This window comes from Cetorhinus maximus, chromosome 2 (genome assembly GCF_964194155.1).
Source record: "Cetorhinus maximus chromosome 2, sCetMax3.hap1.1, whole genome shotgun sequence".
Classification (NCBI taxonomy): domain Eukaryota; kingdom Metazoa; phylum Chordata; class Chondrichthyes; order Lamniformes; family Cetorhinidae; genus Cetorhinus; species Cetorhinus maximus.
Window position 1 is genome coordinate 156,653,016 of NC_135880.1, and position 13,737 is coordinate 156,666,752.

The 13,737-nt window shown below is 43.3% G+C and overlaps 1 protein-coding gene across 16 annotated transcripts in view; it reads left to right on the top strand.

Annotated features, from left to right (window-relative positions):
* The window catches only part of mpdz (multiple PDZ domain crumbs cell polarity complex component), a 420,746-nt gene that overhangs the window by 191,132 nt on the left and 215,877 nt on the right, over positions 1–13,737 (top strand). The gene's annotated exons all lie outside the window — the stretch shown is intronic.

Sequence of the window (13,737 nt, forward strand, 5' to 3'; positions counted from 1 at the left end):
CGCTCTTATCTGCTGAGGGCAGGTTGGGAAATTCCACTTGATGTTCCAGTCTGTTGGAAATTTTGGAAAATCATAGCTAGAGCATCCACTATCTTGGCAGCGATTTCATTTAGAACCTTAGGATAAAGGCCCTCAGCTCCTAGAGATTTGTTGGATATTAGTACCTTGAGTTTTGCCAGTACTTTTTCTCTGCTGATATTAATTGCCTTAATTTTCTCATTCTTATTAAGCCCTAGGTTACTCTCTATTTCTGGTTTGTAACTGTGCCTTCTACTGTGAATATTTGTTCAATGCCTCTGTCATTTCCCACGATAATTTCTCCTGTCTCTGCTTCTAAAGGACCAATGTTTGCTTTAGCTACTCTTTTCCTTTTTATATACTTGCAAAAGTCCTTACAATCTATTTTCATATTCCTGGCTAGTTTACTCACATATTCTATTTATTACCTTTTTTAACCAACTTTTTGGTAGCCCTGTGCTGGCTTTGAAAACACTTCTAATTCTCAGATTTAACTACAATCCTTTGCAACATTATAAGCCTTATAAGACCATAAGACCGTGAGACGTAGGAGCAAAAGTAGGCCATTAAGTCTGCTCCGCCATTCAATGAGATTATGGCTGATCTGATAATCCTCAACTCCACTTTCCTGCCTTTTCCCATAACCCTTGATTCCCTTACTGATTAAAAATCTGTCTATCTCAGTCTTGAATATACTTAATGACTCAGCCTCTACAGCCCTCTGCGGTAAAGAATTCCACAGATTCATTGTTCTCTGAGAGAAGAAATTCCTTCTCATCTTTGTCTTAAATGGGCGACTCCTCACTCTGAGATTATGCCCTCTGGTCCTAGACTCTCCCGCAAGGGGAAGCAACCTCCCAGCATTTACCCTGCCAAGTCCCCTAAGAATGTTATATGTTTCAATAAGATCGCATCTCATTCTTCTAAACTCCAATGAGTACAGGCCCAACCTACTCAACCTCTCCTCATAAGAAAATCCCTCCATACCCAGGATTAACCTAGTGAACCTTCTCTGGACTGCCTCCAATGCCAGTATATCTTTCTATAGATAAGGGGACCAAAACTGTTCACAGTATTGTAGATGTGGTCTAACTAGTGCCTTGTATAGTTTTAGCAAGACTTTTTATACTCTATTCCCTTTGAAATAAAGGCCAACATTCCATTTCCCTTTCCTATTACCTGCTGAACTTGTATGTTCGCTTTTTGTGATTCATGCACGAAGACTCCCAAATCCCTCTGTGCTGTAGCTTTCTGCATTCTTTCTCCATTTAAATAATATTCAGCTCCTCTATTCTTCCTGCCAAAGTGCATAACCTCACATTTTTCCACAGTATATTCCATTTGCCAAGTTTCTGCCCACTCACTTAACCTGTCTATATCCCACTCTTTTTGTGTCGTCCTCACCACTTGCCTTCCCACCTATTTTTGTGTCATCCGCAAACTTGACGATAGTACATTCACTTCCCTCATCTAAGTCATTAGTATATATTGTAAATAATTGTGCTCCCAGCACTCTGTGGCACTCCACTAAGTTACAGGTTGCCATCCTGAGAATGCCCCAGTCATCCCAACTCTCTGTCTTCTATTAGTTAGCCAATGCTCTTTCCATGCTAATATACTACCCCCGACACCATGGGCTCTTTTCTTAGTAAGTAGCATTATGTGCAGAATCTTATCGAACGCCTTTTTCAATATTTTTTTAAATTCGTTCACGGGATGTGGACGTTGCTGGCTAGGCCAGCATTTATTATCCATCCCTAATTGCCCTCGTTCAGAGGGCATTTAAGGGCAGAATTTTACATTCAGTGTGCAGGCGCGTGCCTGACAACGCCAGAATGTAAAATGACGTGCGATGACTTTGGACGTGCATCCCAACGTCATCGCAAACTCGCGTGATATTTCGTTCGGCGGGCGCACACCAGAGTCGGCTTCGTGCCCGCCAATAAATTGAAAGACCTATTAAGGCCATTAACTAAATAATTAAGTTGCATTTTGCGCTACCTGTCCAACCTTACGGTTGGCGGGCAGGTGAAAAGGCCAAGCGGCCTTTACATTTTTTAGGAAACCTTTTATCCACAAGCGGGATGAGGTTTCCTAAAGCTAATACTACTTAAATGAAACTGTTATTTTCAAAATAAAAACATGTCCCATCTGGTGAGGATGACACAGTAACATGAGGGGACATGTTTCATTAGATTTTTCATGTCTCTATTTATCTTTTTGAAAAGCGCTTCAAACTCCCTGAGGCAGCTGCGTGCCTCTTCCGCGCACATGTGCAAACTGTGTGCTAGGCCCGGTTCTTCCTCCTCCCCCTGCCTGCATGGGTAGTGCTCAGTTACCTTAATTGGCCCACCCGCATGAAATCGCGGTGCGAGGCCGATTGCAGGCGGCGAGCCCCAGCGAGCCTGCCTGACCAATGTAAAATCCTGGCCTAAGAATCAACCACATTATTGTGGATCTGGAGTCACATGTAGGCCAGACCCAGGTTAAGGACAGCAGATTTCCTTCCCTACAGGGCATAAGATGGGTTTTTTTATGACAATTGACAATGGTTTCATTAGACTTAATTCCAGATTTTTATTGAATTCAAATTCTACCATCTGGCGTAGTGGGATTCGAACCCGGGACCCAGAGCATTATCCTGGGTCTCTGGATTACCAGTCCAGTGACAATACCATTACACTACTGCCTCACCTATTACATCTGCTGGTTCCCCTTTATCTATCCTGCTTGTTACCTCCTCAAAGAATTCTTCTAAATTTGTCATGCATGATTTCCCCTTCATGAAGCCATGGTGACTCTGCTTGATTATATTATGCATTTCTAAATGCCCTGCTATTACATCCTTTATAATAGACTGTAACATTTTCCCAATGATGGATGTTAAGCTAACTGGTCTATGTTACCTGTTTTTTGTCTTGCTCCCTTTTTGAATACTTTGGCAGTTTTCCAATCTTATGGGACTTTTCCAGGATCTAAGGATTCTTGGAAGATTACTACCAATGCATCCACTATTTGTGTAGCTACTTCCTTTAATATCCTAGGATACAACCCATCAGGTCCAGGGGACTTATCGACCTTTAGCCCTATTAGTTTCCCTAGTATTTTTTCTCTAGTGATAGTTATTATATTTATTTCTTTAACTTCCTTGGTTAACCATTGTTGGTTTATCCCCTTCCTAGAATCCTTCTTTCTCACTGCGATATATTTTTATTGTGAGTCATGAACTATTTTCTTAAATGTCTTCCATTGTTCATCAACTGCCTTTTCTGCTAAATCCCTTCTCAGTCCACTCTAGCCAACTCTGCCCTCATTCCTTTCTTATTACCCTTATTTAAGTTTAACACAGTTGTTGCCAACCCAAGTTTCTCACACTCAAACTGAATGCTAAATTCTACCATGTTATGGTCACTGTTTCCTAGGGGATCTTTTACTCTGGGATCATTTATTAAACCTGCCTCATTACACATTACCAGAATTAAAATAACCTGATCCCTGGTTGGATCCACAACATATTGTTCAAGGAAACTGTCCTGAATACACTTTATGAACTCTTGCTCTCTTGCTCTTGCCTTTTAATCTAACATTACCATTAACCTCCTAAGATAGATCTTACTTGCTGAGTTTTAGTTTTTCAATAGAATGTATTTTTGTTGAATACTTTGAATTGTTTTTTAAGTGTATCTGTTTATTGTCACCATACTTGTATTCCATTTGCCCAATCAACCTTAACCAGCTCTCCTACTACAACCACGTAACTAAGTTTTAAGATTCTTGTTTGTGATTGGAGTATGTTGTTTTCAAACTTAATATGAAATTTAATTGTAATATGATCATTATTTCTTAGTAGATCTTTTACTATGGCATTACTAATTAACCTTACCTCATTACACAGTACTAGATCTAAAATAGTTTTATCCCTCGTTGGTTCCACTACTCCATTGCTCCAGAAAACTGACATGAAAACATTCCAAACTCTTCTTCCAGACCACGTTTGCCAGTTTGATTGGTCCAGTCTACATGAAGATTAAAGTCCTTCACAACTATTATATTGCCTTTGTTACAAGCTTCATTAATTTCTTTTCTGGAGCTCTGCTCTGAAGAAGGGTCATACGGACTCGAAACGTTAACTCTCTCTCCACAGATGCTGTCAGACCTGCTGAGTTCTTCCATCATTTTCTGTTTTTATTTCAGATTTCCAGCAGTATTTTGCTTTTATTTCATTAATGCCTTACTCATTGCCCTGCCTAATGGTATAACTACTGTCGGGTGTCGGTGGGAGCCTATAAACTACACCCACTAGTGTTTTATAACTTGTGCCATTCATAATCTCTACCCATACTGATTCTGCTTCCAGATTTTCTGAGCTAAGATCCTTTCTCACTAATGTCTTTTTGTCGTCCTTTATTATCGGGGCTACCCCTCCTCCTTTTCCATTCTGCCTGTCTTTTCAAAATGTTGTGTACCCTGGAATATTAATTTCCCAATCTTGTGTCTCTGTAATGCCTCTGTAATTAGATCTATACCATTTATCTCTATTTGTGCCACTAGTTCATCTTATTGCAGATGCTCCGCATATTCAGATAAAGTGATTTCATTTTTTTTACTATTACTTCCTGGATCTCGCTCTCTGATTCACTATTATTGTTAAACTTTGTCCCTTCCTGTCTCACTCAGCTTGCCTTTATCCACTTCAAAGTGTTTTAGTGGTGAAAGAATTGAAGTAGGAGTAGAACCAGACGGAGGTGGATGTAATTAGTCTAGGTGACAGATAGGATGTGGTTTTTGAAATTCAGCTCAGAATCAAACACTATGCCAACAGTAATGCTTAGTCTAGTTCAGCCTGAGAGTTTGACTGGCGTAGAGGTGCAGTCAATATAAAGAGAATGGAGTATGCAGCATTGGCCAAAAAGAGTGGCTCTGGTCTTCCTGATGTGAAGAAATTATGATACATATTGGACAAGCAGTCTGATTTTTTTTTAACTATTCATTTACGAATGTGGGCATTGCTGGCTAGGCCGCCATTTATTGCCCATCCTTCATTGCCCTTGGGAAGGTGTTGGTGAGCTACCTTCTTGAACCGCTGCAGTCCCTGTGGTGTAGGTACACCCACAATGCTGTTAGGGAGGGAGTTCCATGATTTTGACCCAGTGACAGTAAAGGAACAACGATATATTTCCAAGTCAGGATGATGAGTGGCTTGGAGGGAAACTTCCAGGTGGTGGTGTTCCCATGTGTCTGTTGCCCTTGCCCTTTTAGGCAGCATTCGTGGGTTTGGAAGGTGCTGCCTAAGGAGCATTGGTGAGTTTCTGCAGTGCATCTTGTAGATGGTACACACTGCTGCCACTGTTCGCCGGTGGTGGAGGGAGTGAATGTTTGTGGATGTGGTGTCAATCAAGTGGGCTGCTTTGTTCTGGATAGTGTCAAGCTTCTTGGGTGTTGCTGGAGCTGCACTCATCCATGCAAGTGGAGAGTATTCTATCATACTCCTGACTGTGCCTTGTAGATAGTGGGCAGCCTTTGGGGAATCAGGAGTTGAGTTACTTGCCACAGGATTCCAAGCCTCTGACCTGTTCTTGTAGTCACAGTATTTATACGGGTAGTCCAGTTCAGTTTCTGGTCAATGGTAACCCCAGGATAGTGGTGAATTCAGTGATGGTAATGCCATTGAATGTGAAGGGGCGATGATTAGATTCTCTCTTGTTGGAGATGGCCATTGCTTGGCACTTGTGTAGTGTGAAAGTTACTTTCCACTTGTCAGCCCAAACCTGGATATTGTCCAGGTCTTGCTGCATTTGGACATGGACTGCTTCAGTATCGGAATCCCAAATGGTGCTGAACAATATGCAATCATCAGCAAACATCCCCACTTCTGAGCTTGTGAAGGAAGGAATGTTGTTGATGAAGCAGCTGAAGATGATTGGGCCTAGGACACTACCCTGAGGAACTCCTGCAGCGATGTCCTGGAACTGAGACGATTGACCTCCAACAACCACAACCATCTTCCTTTCTGCTAGGTATGACTCTGACCAGCAGAGTATTATCCCCCGATTCCCATTGACTCCAGTTTTGTCAGGGCTCCTTGATGCCACTAATGAGGTCAGAAGCTGAGTGGCCCTGGTGGAACCCAGACTGAGCTTCAGTGAGCTGGCTATTGCTAAGCTAAGATCCAACAGCATCCTGGTTTCAGTGCCGAAGACTTGTTCTCTAGAAATAGCCTCACCTCTAGCCATGCTGTTCTAGTACAGCTACAACATTGACTTTGGCCCGACAAAGTGGAAAATTGCCCAGATGTTTGCTGTCCACAAAAACCTGGATAAATTCAGTCTGAGAAATTATCATCCTACCAGTCTACTCTCAATCATCAGTAAAATAATATAAGATGCTGCTGACAGTTCTATCAAGCGACACTGACTGATGCTCAGTTTGGGTCCTGCCAGGACTATTCATACAGCCTTGGTCCAAGCATTGAAAGAAGAGCTGATTTCCAGAGGCGAGTGAGAACCTTTGCCCTTGACAACAAGACAGCATTTGACCAAGAATGGCATCAAGTAGTCCTCGTCAAATTGAAGTCAGTGGGAATCGGCAAAAACCCTCCTCTGGCTGGAGCCATTCCTAGTTTTTTGGAGGCCAATCATCTCAGCCTCAGGGCATTCCTGAGTTCTTCAGAGCAGTGTCCTAGGCCCAACTGTAAGAACACATAAAATGGCTGGAGTAGGTCAAATGGCCCATTGAGCTGTTCCACCATTAAATAAGAACATGGCTAATCTAGGACCTCTGTTAGCCTTATCCACATATCCCATGATACCCATGAAGTCCAAAAATATAACTATCTCAGTCATGAATATATTCAACGACTGAGTATCCACAACCCTCTGGGGTAGTGAATCCCAAACATTCAAAACTCCTGCGTGAAGAAATTCCTTTTCGTTTCAGCCTTAAAGATATGCCTCCTAGTTCTAGACATTCCATCAGGGGAAACAGCCTTAACTCTGATCCTTCTAGACTCCTAAGGAGTGTATGCCCACTGGAAATGGCCATTCAGCCCTTCATTCCTGTGTTGACTGGGTAACTATGCTGCTGACCTCCCTGACCCACCCACTGGACCCACCCACCCTCCGCCTTGTAAACACCCAACTACCACCCCCAATTGCTCCTCCTGACCCTCCAAACCGACACTAACCACCCGACTACCATCCCCCAACCCCGACAACCCTCTACCAGGCCCCAACAACTCCCAGTCCCCTGACCAACCTCCCTGACGACCTCCCGACCTCGTGAGACCCCCCCAAACCACCTGACTACACCCCCATACCCAAACACCACCTGACCCTCCCCTGACCCCTCACCCCCACCAAATCATCACCACCTACCCTAACCCCTCATCCAGTTACCTTGCACTCCTAGTTTTTCAAAGTGGCTGGGACATTTAAAGTTACCAGTTTATCGCAGCCATACAAAGTTGCTTTGTTTCCCCTGACGATCCTGCACCATACTGAAGGACTCCAGGAGCTGCAACACTGTACATTTCTCAAGGTTCAGACAGGAAATCCGGGTGGAAAATGTGGAGCTGCAGACTAAGGTAGAAAGATAGGAGCAGAGTGGCGACCTGGTGATTGCCACTCAGCGAAACATACAGTAGTCCAGTTGTAGCACGTCTTCCTTTCTCTTGTATTCCAACCCCCTTGCAATAAAGATCAATGTACCATTTGCCTTCCTAATTACTTGCTGTACCTGCATGGTAGCTTTGTTTCTTTTTGAAAGGCATCCAAGTCTCTTTAAACACCATCCTTTTAAAAGTTGCTCGCCTGTTTTTCTATTCTTCCTAGCAAAGTGAACAATCTCAGATTTCCTCACATTATATTCCATCTGCCATGTTATTGCCTGCTCACTATGCCTGTCTTTACCCTTTGTAGCCTTTTTGTATACTTCTCACAGGTGTAATTGCCACCTAGCTTTATAATGTCAGCAAACTTGGATAAATTACAGTCAATCTCTTCTTCCAAGTCATTAATATAAATTGTAAATAGCTGATGCTACAATGCAGAGAAAACTTATAAATAAGCTCCTGAACCAGGTCTACCTCTATTTAAATAGCCATGCTAGATATTTGAAACCTAAACGTTCTATTGATAACTAAACTGGCTGGGCACAAAACTTTCCCTATTCTTTTCTTCTCTAAGGTTCAAGGATTAACGATCATGGCTGTAAGGAAGGCAGGATTGGCAGTTCAATATTCCTGGTTAGAGTTTTCAGTCAAGATGGAGAGGGCGATAAATAATAAGTGTGAGGGTGAAATATTGATGAAAGAAACAATTATAGCTGTGAGCAGTGATGATATGGTGAAAGGATCATCAAATGAGGCCATATGGGTTGAACTGAAGAAAACAAAAAAGAGCAGTCACTAACTGGGAGTGTACTATAGACCCACAAACAGAGCAAATATGTAGGCAAATGTCTGAGAATTACAAAAGCAATAGGGCTGTAATGGGGGGGGGTATCAAATACCCTAATGTTAGCTGGGATAGAATTTGTGTGAAAGGCTCAAAGGTAGCAGAATTCTTAAAATGTATTCAGGAGAACTTTTTAACCAGTACATAGCCAGGCCAATATGAGGGAAGGCATTCCTAGACTTTGTTTTTGAGAATGAAGTTAGGCAACTGGAAAAGGTATCAGTTAGGGAGCACTTTGGTAGAAATGATCATAATTCAGTTAGATTTAAAGGACAAAGTTAGACCAAGTATATGTCTTGACCTTGAACGTTGATAGTACCAGGAAGAAGTTTGCAGACAATACAGAAATTGGCAATTAGAAGAAAGTTGTAGACTGCACGAAGATATCAATGGACTAGTCAGATGGGCAGACAGTGGCAAGTGAAGTTCAATCTGGAGAAGGCTAACAAGGCCAGGAAATTCATGATAAATGGTACGATATTGAGAAGTGCAGAGGAACAGAGGGACCTTGGAGTGTATGTCCACAGATCAGTGGAGGTGGCTGGACAGATAGATAAGGTGGTCAAGAAGGCATATGACATACTTGCCTTTATTAGCGGAGGCATTTTTTTTTCTTTCGCAGGATGTGGGCATTGCAGTCAAGGCCAGCATTTATTGCTCATCCCTAATTACCCTTAAGAAGGTGGTGGTGAGACGCCTTCTTGAACTGATGCAGTGTACCCCCACAGTGCTGGTAGGAATGGAGTTCCAGGATTTTGATCCAGCAACACTGAAGGAACAATGATATAGTTCCAAGTCAGGATGGTATGTGGCTTGGCAGGGAACTTGCAGATGTTAGTATTCCCATGCACCTGCTTTTTCCTTTATTCTATCATGGGATATGGGCGTCACTGGCAAGGTCAACATTTGTTGCCCATTCCTAATTTCCCTTGAACTGAGTGGCTTGCTGGACCATTTCAGAGGGCAGTTAAAAGTCAACCACATTGCTATGGGCCTGGAGTTACATGTGGGGGCCAGACCGGGTAAGGATAACGGATTTCCTTCCATAAAGGACATTAGTGAACCAGATGGATTCGACAGTCAGTGATAGTTGCCATGGTCACCATGTAAATTCCACTAGTTGCTTGGTGGGATTTGAACCCATGTGCCCAGAGCACTAGCCTGGGCCTCTGGATTGCTAGTCCAGTGACATCACCACGACACCATCATTTCCTTGTCCTCCTTGATGGTATAGATTACAGGTTTGGAAGATGCTGTCGAAGGAGGCTTGGCAATTTGCTGCAATGCATCTTGTGTATGGTACACATTATGCATCAATGTTGGAGGAAGTGAATGCTTAAGGTGGTGGATGGGGTGTCGATTAAGCGTGACGTCCTGGGTGGTGTCGAATTTCTTCAGTGTTTTTGGGGCTGCACTCACCTAAGAAAGTGGGGAGTATTCCATCACACTCCTGACTTGTGCCTTGCAGATGATAGACTGACTTTGGGGAGACAGGAGGTGAGTTAGATGCCACAGAATTCCTAGCCTCTGACCTGCCACTTTATTTTTATGGCTGGTCCAGTTCAATTTCTGGTCAATTGTAACTCCCAGGATCTTGATAGTGAAGTATTCAGCGATGGGATTGCTATTGAATATCAAGGGGAGATGGCTAATTTCTCTGATGTTGGAGATGGTCATTGCCTGGCACTTGTGTGGTGCGAATTTTACTTGCCACTTATTGCCCAAGCCTGAATGTTGTCCAGATCTTGCTGCATATGGATATGAACTGTTTCAGTATCTAAGGAGTCGTGAATGATGTTGAACATTGTGCAATCATCAGCAAACATTCATATTTATGACCTTAAAATGGAGGAAAGGTCATTGATGAAGCTGCTGAAGATGATTGGGGCTACGACACTACCCTGAGGTATACCTGCAGCAATATCCTAGGACAGGGATGATTGGCCTCCAAACACCACAACCATCTTAAATAAAAGCAAAATACTGCGGATGCTGGAAATCTGAAACAAAAACAAAAATTGCTGGAAAAACTCAGCAGGTGTGACAGCATCTGTGGAGAGGAAGACAGAGTTAACGTTTTGAGTCTGTATGACTCTTCATCAGAACATCCACATCCATCTTCCTTTGTAGTAGGTATGACTCCAACCAGTGGAGAGTTTTCCCCCTGATTCCCATTGCCTTGAATTTTGCAAGGGCTCTCTGATGCCGCATTTGGTCAAATATTGCCTTGATGTCTGGGGTAGTCACTCTCGCCTCACCTCTAGAGTTCAAGCTGTCTTGTTCATGTTCGGACCAAGCCTGTATTGAGGTCAGGAACTGAGTGGCCCTGGTGGAAACCAAACTGAGCATCAGTGACCAGGTCATTGCTGTGGCAGTGCCCTTTGGTAGCACTGTCGGCAACAGATTCCATCACTTTGCTGATGTTCGAGAGTAGACTGATCAGAAGATAATTGGCCTGATTGTATTTGTCCTGCTTTTTGTGGGCAGGAGATACCTGGGAAATGTTGCGCATTGTGTTGTACATGCTAGTGGTGTAGGTATACTGAAACAGCTTGGCTAGGGGTTTGGCTGATTCTAGAACACAAGTCATCAGTACTTCTGACAGGGTGTTGTCAGGGCCCCCAAGGTCTTTGCTGTATACAGTGCCTTCACCCATTTCTTGATATCGTGTGGAGTGAATTAGATTAGCTGATGACTGGATCCTGTGATGCTGGGGATCTCAGAAGGCTGAGATGGATCATTCATTCAGCACTTCTGGTTGAAGAAGGTTGCAAATGCTTCAACCTTGTATTTTGCATTGATTCCTGGGGCCCCCATCATTGAGGATGGAAATATTTGTGCAGCCTCCTCTACCACGTAGTTATCTATTGTCCACCACCATTCATCACTGGATGTTGCAGGACTTTGATCTGATCCATTAGTTGTGAGATTGCTTAGCTCTATCTATCGCATGTTGCTTCCACTGTTTGGCATGCAATTACTCCTGTGTTATAGCTTCACCAGGTTACACCTCATTTTTAGATATGTCTGATGCTGCTCCTGACATGCTCTTTTGCACTCTTCATTGTACCAGGGTTGATCTCTTAGATTAAAGGCAATGGTAGAGGGAGGGGTATGCCGGAGTCATGAGGCTACAGATTGTGGCTGAATACAATTCTTCTGATGCTGATGGCCCATAACACCTTATGGATGCCTAGTTTTGAGTTGCTAGATTTTTTTGAATCTATCCCATTTGGGAAGGTGGTAGTACCACACAACATGGTGCAGGGTATTCTCTGTGGAAAGGCAGGACTTTGTCTCCACAAGGACTTTGCGGCGGACACTCCTACTAGTACTGTCATGGACAGATGCACCTGCAACAGGTAGATGGGCGAGGACAAGGTCCAGTGGGTTTTTACCCCCTTGTTGGTTCCTCACCACCTGCTGCAGGCCCAGTCTGTCAGATATGCCCTTCAGGACTTGGCCAGTTCGGTTAGCAGTGATGCTACCAATTCACTCTTCGGATGTACACCTAGAGTACATTCTGTGTCCTTGCCACCCTCATTGCTTCTTCCAATTGGTGTTCAACATGGAGGAGCACTGATTCATCAGTTTAGGGAGGGTGGTATTTGGTAATCAGCAGGAGGTTTCCTTGCTCATGTTTGATCTGATTGCCATGAGACTTCATGAGGTCCAGAGTCGATGTTGAGAACTCCCAGAGCAACTCCCTCTCTCCTGCACCTCACTGTGCTACCACCTTTGCTGGGCCACTCCTGTTGGTAGGACAGGACATAGCCAAGGGTGGTAATGTTGGTGTCTGGGACATTGTAAGATGAGATTCCTGGAGTATGGCTATGTCAGGCTGTTATTTGACTAGTCTGTGGGACAGCTGTACCAGTTTTGACACAAGGCCCCAGGTGTTAGTGAGGAAGACTTTGCAGGGTCGACAGGGCAGAGTGTGCTGTCGTCATTTCCAATGCCTAGGTCGATGCTGGGTGATGCGTCCAGTTTCATTCCTTTTCAACATTTCTGTAGTAGGTTAGTATAACTGAGTGGCTTGCTAGTCCATTTCAGAGGTCAGTTAAATGACAAGCAGATTGCTGTGGGTCTGGATTTACATGTTGTCTGGATCAAGTATGGACAGTAGATTTCCTTCCCTAAAGGACATTACTGAGCCAGATGGATTTTTACGATAATCGATGATAGTTTCATGGTCACCATTTCTGAGATGAGCTTTCAATTCCACATTTATTAATTAATTGAATTTAACTTTCACCAGCTGCTTTGGTGGAATTTGAACCCATATAGTATTAGCCTCAGTCTCTGGATTACTAATTCAATGACACCTTCTCCCCTTAGAATATGAAATCAGGAAGGTTATGCTGGAACTGTATAAAACACTGGTTAAGCCTGTAAGTGGTTCCCGTTCCCCTCCTCAATGGTTCTTGGACTTTTGGATTTTTTAGAGAACAAAATTTCACAGACACAGGGTTCGGCTCAACTACAAACTTGCTGTTTATTAGAAATAAACATCCTAACGCCCTAATACAGAACTCTAAACTGGTTTAAATGACAACACCTCTATTGGTTCATCTGATTTAAATCCCTCCACGATTCGACCTCGGCTCCCAACCAAAACACACAAAGTCACCACAATTTATTAGGAAAAACCTTTACTGGAAAAACCACAGGCAAAACCCCACGTTTCTGCCCCCAACCGTACTTAGTTCAGACCCAAACCCCCTGGATTTGGTCATTACCCTTAACTTACTCTAACCTCTCAGCCCCAATACCCCTCAGATTTGGCTGATAACTTACAATCCTCCACCCGGTTGATCCTTCAGTTGAGAACTGTAGTTCCGCAAGCCAGGTTGACCCTTCCTGACCCTCCTCCTTGACTGCAGTGCCAAACCTTTCGCTCTTGCCCTTTTTATGATGATCCTTATTGAAATACCATGAACACCATGAGGCCATCCTGCTGCACTTTCTTTAATCTTTCAAGTCTGTCCCAGACAGACCTACTCGGTGCTGATGTTTCCACAACTGTAAACAATGAATCCTACTAGGCTGTTCTTTATGTGAAAGGTTTCTCTTTTTCCGTGACAGGATTGAATGGATGTTGTCTGGGGCCATTTGGTTGTGATAATGGCCTCCTTCATTTCTTAATTAGATTACCTGATGGTGGTTATCTTGTGTTCACTGCTGTAATGATGCCTTAAATTCCAGTCCTTTTAATAGTATCAGTTCTGTTATGATGTTGGAATGTCTGAGATTAACCCCCGTCCTA